Consider the following 12,016-nt stretch of genomic DNA (forward strand, 5'->3'; position numbering starts at 1 on the left):
AAATAATAACGGGGGGGGGGGGCTCCTAATTGGAATGGATAATCAAACACCACCAACATACCCCCCTTTCAACCCAGTGAGCTCCAACCCCTGGAACTCCCAGAACCAGTACCCCCATACTACACCAAACTCAACCAACTTGAACCTCCCACTCTTCCATAATCTGAGCCAAACACCAAACCCAAACCCTTTCTACTACAATGGGAACCCTCCCCAGACCCAAACAACAGTCCCTATGACGCGGGAAAACCAAGCATGGCAGTTTCCATAGCAGGCAACAACTCAACAGGAGAATCCAGTATTGACTCCCAACCCGATCCCCCTCAACAACAACAACAATGCTCAGATGGAGCACAACAATCAGAATAACTCAACCCAATAGATGGAAAAGGAGGACGAAGAGGACGGAATATCAACAACAACAACAAGAGTGGAATATGGAATGCTAAGAAACCCAAAAACACTAGCGTTCAAGGAAAGAAGAGAAAAAAGGTTCATCTTACGTTGCCCACAGGAATTGAGGAAATTCTCCTTGAACATCAGAATGTTATCAGCACCAACCCTATTCAAATACGGGGTGGTGATGGTTCCAACCATGTACACCCACTTCTGGGACAATGCTGCTCAAATGACCCAGCCAGGAACAGAACACACAGAGCTTGAACCACAGTCAGGGGGAGAGCTCGTACATGAGGAATAACTCCATGATTATCATCATCTAGAGCTGCAAGGTGTTGATGCCCAATTTTTCCTTTTTTTCAATATGTAGAATACTTTTAAAATAGCCTATATATGCATATATAAGCATGTCCAAGTATTTTGTTATTTTTTCCATAATTTTTGAGATTTTTAAATTGATTTATTTTCCCTTTTTATCCATAAAATCCCAGTAATTATTTTTAAAATTATTATTATTATTATTATTTGATAATTCATCTATTGGATTTTTATATTTATGCCAAAAATATGGCTAAAATAATTTTAGCATATTTTTTACAATTTCATTTAGTATTATTTAAAGCTAAATGCACATAATTGCAATATTAGCCATTTTAAGGTTTAATCGTGTTTTATATTCATAAAAATGGGATCCTGTATTTTTAAAATTGTTAATTGTGTGTTATAAATTATTTTAGCCTTTTAAATTAATTTTTAGAAGTTATTTACTATTTTTTATAAATTAAAAGGGAAAATGGATATTTAATTTATAGCCAAAATTAGCTTTAAAATCTAGCCCAAAATGAATCCCCAATTTCCTAGCCTAATTTCAATTTAAACCCGACCCTAACCCTTTAAACCTAACCCAACCCCGGATCCCTACCTACCCCATTTAATCTAGGTCGTTGATCATTCAGATCAACGACCACCATTTCACCTACCTAAAATAAACCCAAACGACCCCCTTAACCTACTTCATTTCCACCAACCCAACGCCCTTGAATCCCTTTCCTCTCAAACTCTCTCTGAAACCTAAAGCCAACCCTAGCCACCACCACCCAAATTAACCCTAATCTCCTTCGATTCTCACCCAATCTATGGACTCTCATGGTTGTTTGAGACGTGTACTTGTCTCCTATGTCCCCTGGTTGCTTGATTTTGTGATTTTATAGATAGATCTCAAGGAGATCTAGTCCAGTCTTGGCTCAACTTCTATCTATGGTCTTTTCCCGGCCATCCATGGCCGATCGAGTCAGATCCATGGCTTTTTCGGCTAGATCGGTAACTTTTCAAAGTCTTTTTCATCTTTCTGGGTTCTCCGAAACCCTAACTATAAAGGCTTTCCGATTTTCTTTCAGATCTGTCTTAGATCTGTGTATGTTATGAACCTCTTAAGTGTTTTCCTTAAGGGTTTTCCGATTTTTCAAAGCGACTTTTCGTTTTCAACAATTAGGGTTTTTCTTAAACTCTTTTAAAAGGTCTCTTATCTGATTTTCAGTATTGTTTTATGATTTTACTATGTTCAAACGATTTGTTTATGCTTTTCTTCTACCTGATTCAACATGTTGAAAACCCTAAATATCTTTGGTTTTATTCGGGGTCCCGGAACTGTCTTTGTTTTATTTGTATACTTGTTCCGACTAAGTTCTTTGAGTTTAGATCCTTCTCTTTGTTTAACTTGACTGATTCTGAGTTCCTACCTTTTTAACTCAACTTTGTTAAAACCCTAGTTTTTTGAAATTTTCCTCACTTGTTACTGAGAGTTTTTAAAAGATCTCCTTTACCTATTGCTATGTGCTAGACCGTTTTCTTCATTTTTTGGTTCTATGTGACTACTTGACTTTGTTGACTACTATGCTTCGAGTAGGTTCCTTTACTACTGAGCCCTAGCCTACTCCTATTACTGTTGTATGTTTGTGTGCATCTAGTTGTTTCTTTTGTCAATACGGTTTGCCTTGCATGTTCATTCTTCTCTATTTATATGGCAAAGTGCAGAATCACGATTCTTTCTTGATTGATCTTGATTTCCTCAAGTTACGACTGATTGCAAATATTTTCTTATAAACTCTTGGTTTCACTCGTTTTGTTTAAATTGATGGATTCACTTCCTTTGCTGTGATGGTTTACCCCTGTTGAATCCTTTCCCAAAATTAAGTATATTTTGTACTTAGACTCAATTATTTACTCTATACTTTTACTATCCCCTATATGGTTAGAAATCAATCTTTGTCAAATTTATTTTCTTTTCTTAATTACCCCTATTAGTAACCGTTTGAGCAGTAATTCCTTGATTAAAGGGAATACTTGTATTAATTGATTCTGACTGTGATTACTTCCATATTTGTGTCAAACCTTTCCTTGTTACCTTATTTTTCTACTCGTTTTAAAAGCTATAAATACCTTAATGCTTTAATTAACAAGACACGAACAACTGAGTTCAAAAATACACACTTACACATTCAAACTCTCTTTCTTTCTCTACTACTTGTGCTACTGCCTTGTCTAGCCGACTGAAATCCAAGGCTAGACTTTGGAACTCTGATTGCTTCACTTTTTCTGCACTTTAATCCTTCAACTGGTATGTTCCTAGTTTAAATTCTGAAACCCAAACCTATGTGTTCCCTTGTTGTCAATCACTGTCTATTTCTAGCTTAATGGCTCATGCTGCTGAGTTGTATTGTTTGTTTACTGCTTTACTCGACATGCTTAAAATTTTGCCCTTCTTTAAATGTGATCAGCATATTTACTCGTTCCAATTTATGTCCTTCAACTAGCATGTCTATAATGTACCTAATCCATGACTAATTATGTGTTTCTGATTTGGGTCCTCTATGTCCCCAACTCATATTCCCTGTTTGTAACTACTGAAGCATGTAATTCTCTCTGAATTGGTTCTCTGTGTGTTGCTGTTGCTCCTACCCCCTTTCCCTTTCAAAAAAACTATTTTATTATGCAATTCTTCTGTTGTTTTACAAACTCTCTTCAAATATGTTGTTTCTAAAACTATTTTCCAACTCAACTCCTTTGAGTCTATGTTCAGCACTCTCATATGCATTCTTAGATCATTAGGTTCTGCCCCTCTTGTGTGAGCCTTGCTTTGGGACCCTTGAGCTCCCTCTGAACCTGGACACATAAGGGCTGGCATTGCACTTACTCTTGGTTATACAATCTGGGTGTGAGCATTGCCCGGGATCCTTTGAGGTCCTTAGGAAACTCTGACACGCCCAGGTATGAGAATGGCTTTGGATCAGTATTGACATTGAAGTGGTTTATTACATAACTCAAAGAGGAAGTCAAGATCAGGCTTCCTATGGTTGTAACTTCTTATTTTTTGCATTTTTCTCATGTAATTCAACCACGTGGTTTGTAATAATTTGTAAACAATTATGGGGTTGGCTAGTGAAAAGGGATGGAAAAATATGCATGATATATAGTTGTTAAAGGGTAGAAAACATGTTATTATGTTTATATTCCAAGTTGTGCAATAGAAATCATGTTTAGCATTATGCATTAGAAATCATGCTCTTAGGATTCATGTTTCCTGCTTCCGCATCTCATTCATTAATCCATGCTTCGTGTCCATCACTTAGAAATCCTGCCTCTAGGATGAATAAATAAAAAAAAACTGTTACTCAAGAAGTTGTTCCTTAATAATTCTGCAATTCTTTCATTTAGCAACTATGCCTTAGGAACTCTGTCATCTGCATGTGCATATTAGAAAACATGTTCTAGGATCCTGTTTGCATTTTGTTTAAAAGCGCCTAGTTAATTACTGACTCATGAAAAGGTAGTAAGGTACTAGTTTTACATTGCGAAGTTTCTGAATAACTGGTAATAATCTCTACAACTAAAACAGTATGTTTTAGGTAATAATAAGCTCTAAATTGTCTCAACAATTCTGAATAATTACTGAATACTACTTACGCCTAGGCAAGCCTTAAGTAATTATAAAAACTGGAACTACCTCTGTTTAATTCTAGACTGTTACAACCAGCAGGCAGGCCTGATTCGGACTTCTTTTCTAAGTTATATAATGAATCTGGTTCTAACTTAAACACCCTGCTTTAGGATTTTAAAATTCAGACCTTAACTGTGTATAAGTCGTGCTGTCTAAGTGCACTGTTTGCGGAGGTATAACTGAGCCTTCTATCTACTTATATGTTTTCCCCTAATTGCGGTCTTATATGTTTTTGTGTTTCGCTTTAGCATTTTTACCTTTAAATCTAAGGGTCTGCCTAGAACCTCCTTCTTATAGGAATAAGAGTCCTAAAATTCCTCCGGGACTGATAGGAAGGGATGGGTAACAACATGCAATAGGGGTCGAGACCAACCCTCGCTTAATTACCTTCACGGGGCGGGAAAGGGTAGATATAGATATGATGACCCGTGCGCTAATACCACATGTATCCTCTCTTCTGAGGAGTGTCATACCAGGTATTGCATTGATGTGATCCATATTACAAACAACCTAGGACACCCTTTTATTTTTTTATAAGTACGCTTAGATTGTATCCCTTTTTTTTTCAAAACCTTCCTTTCAATAATAGTTTTCAAACACTTGTGTATTTAAACTTAAACCCCCTATTACTTGAGCCTTACTTGTTTATTTGCTAATTGCACAAATTCACAAAAACTGTCTGGCCGGAAACTACACTAGTGGATCTTGAGGGGTGCCTATCACCTTCCCCTTAGGATAATTTCAAGCCCTTACCTTATCTCTAGTTATCAAGCATAGTTAGAAATGAATCATGTAGGTGCCCTAAACACCTTACAAATCATTAGGTGGCAACTCTTCAAAAAATGCAAACCCCATTCCCAAAAGGAATGAGTCATTACACCCCATGAATGTCGAAACCCAGACTCCTCTCCGCGGAGGAAAAAAAGGGGGCGCGACAGCATGGCGGCTCTGCTGGGGATTTTTAGGCTATTACCATTTTAGATTGTTCTTGTGAATTTGTACCTCCCTATGTGCAATTACTTGTTTAATTTCTTTAGCATTTACTTTATTCTTCAAAAGCAAAACTGACACATCTTTTTGTTTCCTTCCTTTAACTGCTTTAAATTATGAAACTGCTATATTTATTGCTTTCTTAACGTGCAAATACATGTCAACATGCTTTTAATTATTGCATAATCATGTTCAATATCATACTCCACTCATGCCAAACAAATACTATAGCAACGCTAGTAGTGGTTGCGTTCTTCCTATATCATTATCCCCTAAATTTGGAAAGGCATATTTGCGGTAAAACTAGTCGATCAACGGTGCATTCGACGGTTCCGTACCTTCCCCCTTGAGTTGTTTGCTCAAGGGTACCAGTCTAAAATCCCATAGAAACTTTACTCTGTTAAATTATGCATGCATCATGGTCAAACCTAGTCAGATCAGTTATGTTGTCCATATAATGATCCTTATGATAGCCTTGTCCAAAAGTCCACTGGGTTTCTCTAAACCCAAATGGACATCATCACGTTCTATGCATATTTGGAGAACTAAATCCTTCGTGTTAATTGTTGATATTAATAGTCGAGTCTGGTGGGGGTAAGGGCCTAACCTTGTTTATATTGTAGAAAAATGAGGCACGAGATCCCCATTTTCAGTATGATTAGCACGCCCCCACTCTTGCTAGACTAGTGGAGGAGTCTTACGTCAAATGACCAAATCAATGAGTGTAAAGAGAGGGCCGCCAAAGCTAGCAAAAAGTTGGAATATAGTTTGTTGGAATTGGAAGGAAAAGTGGGGAAGAGAGTCACCGACTACCAGAACACTGAGGGAAACGAAGGAGAATACCTGGCAAAGGCATTTTTGCTGGTAAACCTACGTGAACTGGAGGATTTGATCAACGAGAGCATTCAACATGAGGAAGGTCCTTCTAGGACCAAATAGATAGGAATTTACTTTTTCGCCTTATAAATGTAATAAGGCCAATGGCCATTAGTGACTTTATTCCTTGCCTATTTAGTATCGTTTTGGGATTCGTCTATCTTTATCAATAAAATGAGGCATTTATCATTCTAAGTTCTCCAAATCAATTTGTTGCTAGGCCTACCTCGGGCACAAAGAGGTTCCCAAATTAGGACACGCTTTACATTCTCGTACTATGTGTTTAAATATTGCAATACTTTTTTATAATCCTCACTAACTTGATTACCTTTTGTTTTATTTTTTTTTATTTATTCCCTTCCCCAAAGGTTAGTTTGTGAAATCTAACATCATCATTTTATTTCACAAGGCCTTTCCGTGCAGGCTGTGAGCAGAGGGGCACATCTTAATAATTGGACCATCAGGACAACCAAAGCCCGACAAGCCTCAGACATTACTATTACTTATCTTGATGAACCAATGACTGTGACATACAATGAGACAATACAACAAATGGACATTGATTCAGAGGAAGATGACATACCTGATGAGATTATCAAAGAAGTTGAGAACTTTGAGAACAGACCTAAGTCCAACCTGGACAAGACCGAAATTGTCAACCTAGGAGATGCAGAAAACGTCAAGGAAACACGAATCAGCATTCACCTATCGCCATCAGAAAAGAAAGAATACACAAAATTTCTAAAGGAGTATAAGGACATATTCGCCTGGTCATATGATGACATGACTGGTTTGAGTACGTCTATTGTGGCTCACAAACTGCCAACCAATCCAACGTGTCCACTGGTAAAGCAAAAGCTCAGAAAGTTCAAGCCTGATATGAGTCTGAAAATCAAGGAAGAAGTCACCAAGCAGGTCAAAAGTTAAGGTTCTCAGGGTAGTAAAATACCCCGACATGGTTAGCCAACATTGTGCTAGTGCCAAAAAAGGATGGGAAGGTCAGAGTCTGTGTCGACTACCGGGATCTCAACCGGGCCAGTCCGAAAGATGACTTCCCTTTGCCGAATATACACATCCTAATTGACAATTACGCCAAGGATGAGCTATAATCATTCGTAGATTGCTTCGCTGGTTATCATCAGATCTGGATGGATGAGGAAGATGCTGAGAAAACGGCTTTCATTACGCCATGGGGAGTGTACTATTACAAGATGATGTCATTCGGCCTAAAGAATGCAGGGGCCACCTACATGAGGGCCATGCCTACCATTTTTCATAATATGATACACAAGGAGATAGAGGTATATGTGGATGATGTTATTATCAAATCCAAGAAGGTCACCGACCACATGGAAGATCTGAGGAAGTTCTTCAATATACTAAGGAGGTACAACCTGAAACTAAACCCCACAAAGTATGCATTAGGGGTTCCTTCTGGAAAATTGCTTGGGTTTATTGTGAGCCGCCACATAAGAGTCAAAGCCATTCAAGAACTACCACATCCAAAGAACAAGAAGGATGTGATGAGTTTCCTAGGAAGGCTTAACTATATTAGTCAATTCATAGCACAGCCTACAGTTATCTGTGAGCCAATCTTTAAGATGTTGAAGAAGGACGTCGCTACCAAATGGACCAATGACTGCCAAAAGGCCTTCGACAGAGTCAAGGAGTACATGTCAACACCACCAATCTTAGTCCCGCCCGAGCCAGGTAGACCCTTACTACTCTACCTTGCAGTGTTAGGTGGAGCTTTCGGCTGCGTTCTCGGGTAGCATGAAGAAACGGGAAGGAAGGAACAAGCCATTTATTATCTCAGTAAGAAGTTCACCCCGTACGAGGCTCGGTATTCTCTATTGGAACGCACCAGTTGTGCCCTGACTTGGGTATCTCAGAAGCTAAGACATTACTTCTGTGCCTATACTACATATCTCATATCAAGGATAGATCCTTTGAAGTACATCTTTCAGAAGCCCATGCCCACCGGCAAGCTAGCCAAGTGACAAATCCTGTTAAGCGAGTTCGACATTATTTACGTAACTCATAAAGAGGTCAAGGGATAGGCACTGGCAGACCACTTTGCTGAAAACCACGTGGATGGAGGATATGAACCCCTAAAAACGTATTTTCCTGATGAAGAGGTATCATTCATAGGAGAAGACATTGCAAAATCCTATGACGGTTGGAGAATGTTCTTCGATGGAGCAACAAACTTCAAAGGAGTTGGCATAGGAGCAGTCCTAGTATCAGAAACCGGTCAGCATTATCCAGTGTCTGCCAAACTCAGGTTCCCCTGCACCAACAATGTGGCCGAGTATGAAGCTTGCATCTTAGGGCTCAAAATGGCCATTGGCATAAACGTTCAAGAGCTGCTAGTGATTAGAGATTCGGACTTACTTAAACATCAGGTATGAGAATAATGGGCAACCAAGAACTCCAAGATGCTCCCGTATTTGCATCATGTACAGAAATTGAGAAAGAGGTTCACAAAGACGGAATTCCAGCATGTTCCTAGAATCCAGAATGAGTTCGCCGATGCATTGGCTACCCTATCATCTATGATACAACATCCCAACAAGAATTTCATTGATCCCATTCTAGTGAAAATCCATAATCAGCCAGCTTATTGTGCCCATGTTGAAGAAGAAGTAGACGGAAAGCCTTGATTTCATGATATCAAGGAATATTTGGCAAAATGAGAGTACCCGGAGCTTTCTAATCCTACTCAGAAACACACACTTCGGAGGTTGTCCAACAACTTCTTTCACAGCGAAGGAAACCTGTATAGGAGGACTCCCAATTTAGGATTATTAAGATGTGTCGACGCAAAGGAAACATCCAAGCTGCTAGAGGAAATTCATGCTGGGACTTGCGGTCCACATATGAAAGGTTTTGTCTTAGCAAAGAAGATACTCCGTGTTGGTTACTTTTGGATGACTATGGAAACGGACTGCATCCAGTATGTCCGGAAATGCCATCGATGTCAGATACATGTAAACATGATAAAGGTACCTCCAAGCGAGCTTAACACAACAAGCTCACCATGGCCGTTCGCCGCCTAGGGGATGGATATTATTGGACCAATCGAGCCTGCTGCTTCCAACGGACACAGGTTTATCCTGGTAGCCATAGACTATTTCACCAAATGGGTCGAAGCAGCCTCTTACAAAGTAGTGACTAAGAAAATCATGGTAGACTTTGTCCTCGACCGCATTGTTTGTCAATTCGGGATTCCAGAGTCAATCATTACTGATAACGTCTCCAACCTCAACAACGACTTGATGAAATCTATGTGCAAAACTTTCCAGATCAAACACAAGAATTCCACAGCCTACAGGCCTTAGATAAATGGAACTATAGAAACCGCCAACAAGAATATCAAGAAGATATTGAGGAAAATGATAGAGAAGCATAAGCAGTGGCACGAGAAGTTATCATTTGCTATACTGGGTATCGCACCACAGTCCATACATCAACCCGGGCAACCCCCTATATGCTGGTTTACGGTACAGAGGTTGTCATTCTCGCTGAGGTATAAATTCTTTCCTTAAGGATCATACAAGAAGCTGAGCTCGATGACGCAGAATGGGTAAAAAGTCATCATGAGCAACTAGCCCTTATAGATGAAAAGAGAATGAACGCAGTTTTCCATGGTCAACTCTATCAGAACAGAAAGTCCAGAGCCTTCAACAAAAGAGTCAAACCAAGACAGTTCACACCGGGGCAGTTGGTGTTAAAGAAAATTTTTCCGCATTAAGATGAAGCCAAGGGGAAGTTCTCTCCCAACTGGCAGGGTCCATACATGGTTCACAGGGTTTTAATAGGAGGAGTCCTCATACTTGCAGAAATGGACGGAGAAGTCTGGCCGAAGCCGATCAATTCAGATGCAGTCAAGCGTTACTATGTGTAATCTTTATGCTTTCCTTATATGATGTAATTGAACTACACCTGAACTGATTCTCTTTTAAGAGGGGATACATAGGTAGCCCTATGGGTTCGGCCACAATTCAATAAAAATTTTATTCCCCCCCCCCCCCCCGCAATTGGAAACTAGGGCAGAATTTTGAGGAGGACCCTCAAAATTCCGAAGTAATTTCAGTCAATCATCGCATGAGCAACAGTCAAAAACGTCAACCCATCAAACTGGGGCAGAATTTTAAGGGGGGCCCTCAAAATTCTGTAGCTGGAGGGGTTGCAATGTCCCGAGCTATGCTGCAGTTGTTGGTTCATCTAAAAAATTATTTTAATTATACACTTATGTCATATCTTTATAAAATCATGCATGATTACTATTGAAACTGCTTTGTTTAGCAGTGCTACCCCAATGATATAGACGATATCACCGAATCAAAGCCGAGAAAGTCAAGCAAAGCCAGCGGGGATACAAACTAACCTCCCCCTTACAAAACTCACGATTTTTCTTTGGATGCATGCACTTGGATTGCGAAATCATTAAACATATTGTACGCCCATAAGTACGACTCTCCGAACCGTTGCACTTGCCAACATTTGCTATCAGTACACACCAGTGATGTCCCGTATGTCACAATACTCCTAGTAATCACAATGCTGCAGTCTGCTATCAGCTAAGAAAACTCTACTATCATTCGTTATTTTATTTTTCTTGCATAAGGCTACTATTCTGCCTTCTGAGACTAAATGTTGTCTTCATCTGCATTTGTATTGTATAAGGCTATCATTCTGCCTTCCGAGACTAAACGTTGTCTCCATCCGCATCTGCATAAGGCTACCATTCTGCCTTCCGAGATTAAGCTCTACCTCCATCTGCATCTGCATTGCATAAGGCTATCATTCTGCCTTCCAACTTGCATAAGGCTACCATTCTGCCTTCCGAGGTTAAGCTCTACCTCCATCTGCATATGCATTGCATAAGGCTACTATTCTGCCTTCTAACTTGCATAAGGCTACCATTCTACCTTCCGAGGATAAGCTATACCTCCATCTGCATCTGCATTGCATAAGGTTACTATTCTACCTTCTAATCTACATAAGGCTACCATTCTGACTTCCGAGGTTAAGCTTTACCTCCATATGCATCTGCATTCGCATCTTTGCATAAGGCTACTTTCTGCCTTTTGAGGCTAAGCTCTGCCTCCAATTGTCTTTGAAACTAAGCACTATCTCAAGCATCATTTATCTCGCTTTTCTTACGGGCTAAGCTCTGCCCTTCAATTCGCAAGACTAAGCTCTATCTTGTCCGCATCATGCTACTACATCTTTCATGGGCTGAAATATCGTCAATTCATCCAAAGGCATCATTATTCAAATGCGTCATGGTTCGGAGGCATCATCCTCATAGCCCGAGAACATCATTTCATGGCCTGCGAATCCCTTATCATACGCTTCATGGCCCAGGACATCATGGTCTAAGGACATCATCCTCATCGTCCGAAGATAACATTCATGGTCCAACGGAAATTTGCATCATGTTTAAATTTACGCACAACATATGCTTGTATTGCTTAGTTGCAGGTAAAACGGCAAGCAACGACCATCCCGGCAGGAGCAATTTTGCTCCAGTTCCCTCAGCCATATCAAACCTTAATCATTCCTGTAAACCTATCACTCACCCGGCTCTAGATATTGTGTCCGTTCTTAAAAGTCTCCATCGTCATACTCCGCCGAAGGATCCTGAACTACATACGGCCTGATTCCTGTAAAACCAGGGATATGTAGGCAACTCAGAAGCCAGTGTGCGGCCTAAATCTTCTTCAAACCATTTCGCTCAGTCAAAAT

Source organism: Nicotiana sylvestris, chromosome 4 (genome assembly GCF_000393655.2).
Source record: "Nicotiana sylvestris chromosome 4, ASM39365v2, whole genome shotgun sequence".
Classification (NCBI taxonomy): Eukaryota; Viridiplantae; Streptophyta; class Magnoliopsida; order Solanales; family Solanaceae; genus Nicotiana; species Nicotiana sylvestris.